The sequence below is a fragment of the Lactuca virosa genome, chromosome 3, assembly GCF_052849685.1.
Source record: "Lactuca virosa cultivar CGN04683 chromosome 3, Lactuca_virosa_CGN04683_v6, whole genome shotgun sequence".
NCBI lineage: Eukaryota > Viridiplantae > Streptophyta > Magnoliopsida > Asterales > Asteraceae > Lactuca > Lactuca virosa.
In genome coordinates this window covers 334,569,617-334,572,731 of record NC_136428.1, presented here as the reverse complement: position 1 = coordinate 334,572,731, position 3,115 = coordinate 334,569,617, and the positions used below count along the sequence as shown (strand labels likewise).

Sequence of the window (3,115 nt, the reverse complement as noted above, 5' to 3'; positions counted from 1 at the left end):
GAAAATGCAGTGTCATCGCTATTCCTTGGATGTTTCATGGCTTGATCAACTCCAAAAGTGACTGATTCGTCTTCTATCCGAAGGGTAAGTTTAGAATCTCGCATGTCAACTATAGCCCTTGCGGTGTTAAGAAAAGGTCTTCCAAGTATTATCGGGACTTGAGGATCCGATTCCATGTCTAAAACTATAAAGTCCACGGGAAACACGAACTTATCAACCTTCACCAATAGATCTTCACATATTCCTATCGGAAATGTGACCGTTTTATTTGCTAGGTGAATCGCCATTCGAATTGGCCTTGGCTCCGGAAGATCTAATTTCTTGAAAAATGAGTATGGCATAAGATTTACACTTGCCCCTGAATCGGCCAATGCATAAATGGTAGCTAAGTTTCCAAATTGGCAAGGCAATGTTAAGCTTCCCGGATCACCCTTCTTCTTAGGTAGTATATTCAACATGGCAGCTGGACAATTCTCATTTAGGACCACTTTCTTCACCTCTTCCATCTTCTTTCTATTAGTTAGAAGCTCCTTGAGGAATTTGGCATATTTCGGCATTTGTGCAACCGCTTCTATGAATGGCATATTAATCTGGAGAGCCTTTATGTGTTCCAGAAACTTCTGGTAATCAACTTCATTTTTTTCTTGTCTAGCTCGAGCTGGAAAGGGAAGTGGAGGCTGATATGGCTTAACAGGAGGCTGGCTTTTCTGTTCAGGTGGGAGACTCGTCGAGTCCGTAACGTCGACTCGGCGAGTCGGATCGGGATTCTGTGATTCTTCACGTTCTTCTTTATCCTCTTGTACCAGCTTAGGATCTTCTTGCTGAATAGGGGTCAGAGGAGTTATAATCTTCCCACTCCTAGTTGTCATAATATTTATGTGTGCACCTTTCGGATTGCTTTCGGTATTACTAGGAAGCCCACCTGGTCTTCTCTCATTCACTTGTTGAGCAAGCTGCCCCAGCTGCTTTTCTATGTTGAGAATAGATGCTTGCTGATTCCTAAGCAAAGCTTGTTGATCTTTCATCATAAGTTGGTGTTCTCTCAACATATTTTGTTGATCTTTGAGTGTAGCATCGGTATCATTGTGTCTTTTCTCGGATACGGCCACGAATCTGGTAAGCATGTCTTCCAAATCTGATTTCTTTTCATGTACCGGTTCCTCCTTTTGATAAAAGCCTCTCTCCTTTTGCTTATACTTTTCCTCCCTTGTCTTTTTGTACTCATCATAAGGTAGCCATTCCTTCTTTGGTTTTCGCCAATTTTCATCAAACCTATCACCACTTGAATAGCACACTTGCACCTTCCGATTCCCGTTCTCATCAAGATCACAATCTTTAGTTAGATGAGGTCCTCTACAGTTTTCACAACCCACTCTAATGGCGTGGATGGATTGGTCCATCTTTGTCATTCTTCGATCCATGCTTTCCAATTTTTCCATCATTGCTTCCATGTCATCAGTAATAGAGTTCACCGCCCCTCGAGTCAAGTCAGTTCTTGGGTTATGATATTCTCTAGAGTGTTTAGAGAATTCTTCAATTAGGGCCTTTATCACCGGGGGTGCTTTCTTTGTGAGTGGTCCTTGCGAATCAAGGAGTTGCCTAGTTGCCACATTTACTCCATCATAGAAAATGGAGACTTATTGTTGGCTGTTTAGATCGTGATGTGGGAAATTCCTTAGTAAGCCTTTATACCTTTCCCACGCCTCATATAGTGACTCTCCAGCTTGTTGTTCAAAATTTGCTATGGATTTCTTCAACTTGGCTATTTTTGAAGGAGGGAAAAACTGGTCTATGAATTCTTCTTTCATTTTAGCCCATGTAGTGATGGATCCCGGGGGAAGTGATTTCAGCCAATCCTTTGCAGCTCCCTTGAATGTGACAGGTAGTATACGAAGCAAGACAGTGTCGCGAGCCACATTAGGGACATTGAAGTAGTCGGCTATGTCATTGACTTCGTCAAGATGCTTGTATGCGTCTTCATGATCCTTCCCGTAGAAGGGAATCTCCTTAAGTTGAGCAAGTATGTGGCCTTTAAGTTCAAAAGTGGCAGTTGCGGGAATCACGGGTTGCATAATTCCCGGGTCGGTGTCGTCATGCATCCTTTTCTTCCATTCTCCCATGGGAACTTCATCGATGTTAGCCATGGGGTCAGCTAGTTCGCCTTCTAAATCGCTTCCTTCTTTGGATTCGCTTTCTCGCCCTTTCGATTTCGTACTCGGTGTCCTCCTTCTTCGGGTCTTCGTCCGCCACTGAAGAGAAGCTGGATTCTCCTTCTTTCTTGCTCTTTTTCTTAATAAAAACAACTTTTAGATTCTTCAACGGTGAATTCTTCGATGTTGCGGTTTCTCCTACGTTCTTGCCTTTGTTTTTCCTCAAGATTGCTTCCGGGTCTTCAAGCGGTGGAATCAAAGGTGTACCTTCTCCCCTGATCATAAACGAACTGTAAACAAAACAGAAAACACGCGTAAAAAGAACAAAAGTAAAATAAAAACGAAACTGAGTTTCAGTGATGGACTCGTCGAGTAGCTTCGATTGCACTCGGCGAGTTCAAGGCTAAAACTAAAAAAATCAAACAAAAATTCTAACAAATCAGATAAAATTAAAACTAAACCTAATACCTAGACTACTAAAGCAGTAACTTTGTGCAAGATTAATCTCACACAAAGGGTCGGTAATACTAGAAATTAGAATTAATTTTTGAACCATTCCCTGGCAAAGGCGCCAAAAACTTGATGTGTGTAAAACCAACTAGTTTTAATCCTACTTTTTAAATATAAATTTAACACACAAAAGGCAATGTACCTGTCAATTGGTGGTATAATTAAGCAAGCAGGGTATCGAACACAGGGAGCGGCAAATTAAACTAATTACTAATATTATCTAAAACAAATAATAAAATGGAGGGGTTTTCTCTGGTTTTGCAAGATTAGAAACTTAACTAAAACTTAACTAATCAACTAACAGCTAAAAACACGTAAAAACCAACTAAATTCAATGATCAAAAAGGGTTTCTGTTTAGGTTCAACTCATTTACTCCTATGGTTATTTTTTATGGTAATGTAATGGATTAATTGTTATTGGCTACCGACTAAGGTGATTAGATTCACATTCGTTA

The 3,115-nt window shown here is 40.6% G+C and overlaps 1 non-coding gene across 1 annotated transcript; it reads left to right on the top strand.

Moving 5' to 3' along the window:
* Window positions 1-1,653: 1,653 nt before the first annotated feature.
* Window positions 1,654-1,760, top strand: LOC145168089 (small nucleolar RNA R71). Its single transcript, XR_013741679.1, has one exon. It is a non-coding gene; the product is annotated as a small nucleolar RNA R71 (small nucleolar RNA).
* Window positions 1,761-3,115: the final 1,355 nt, after the last annotated feature.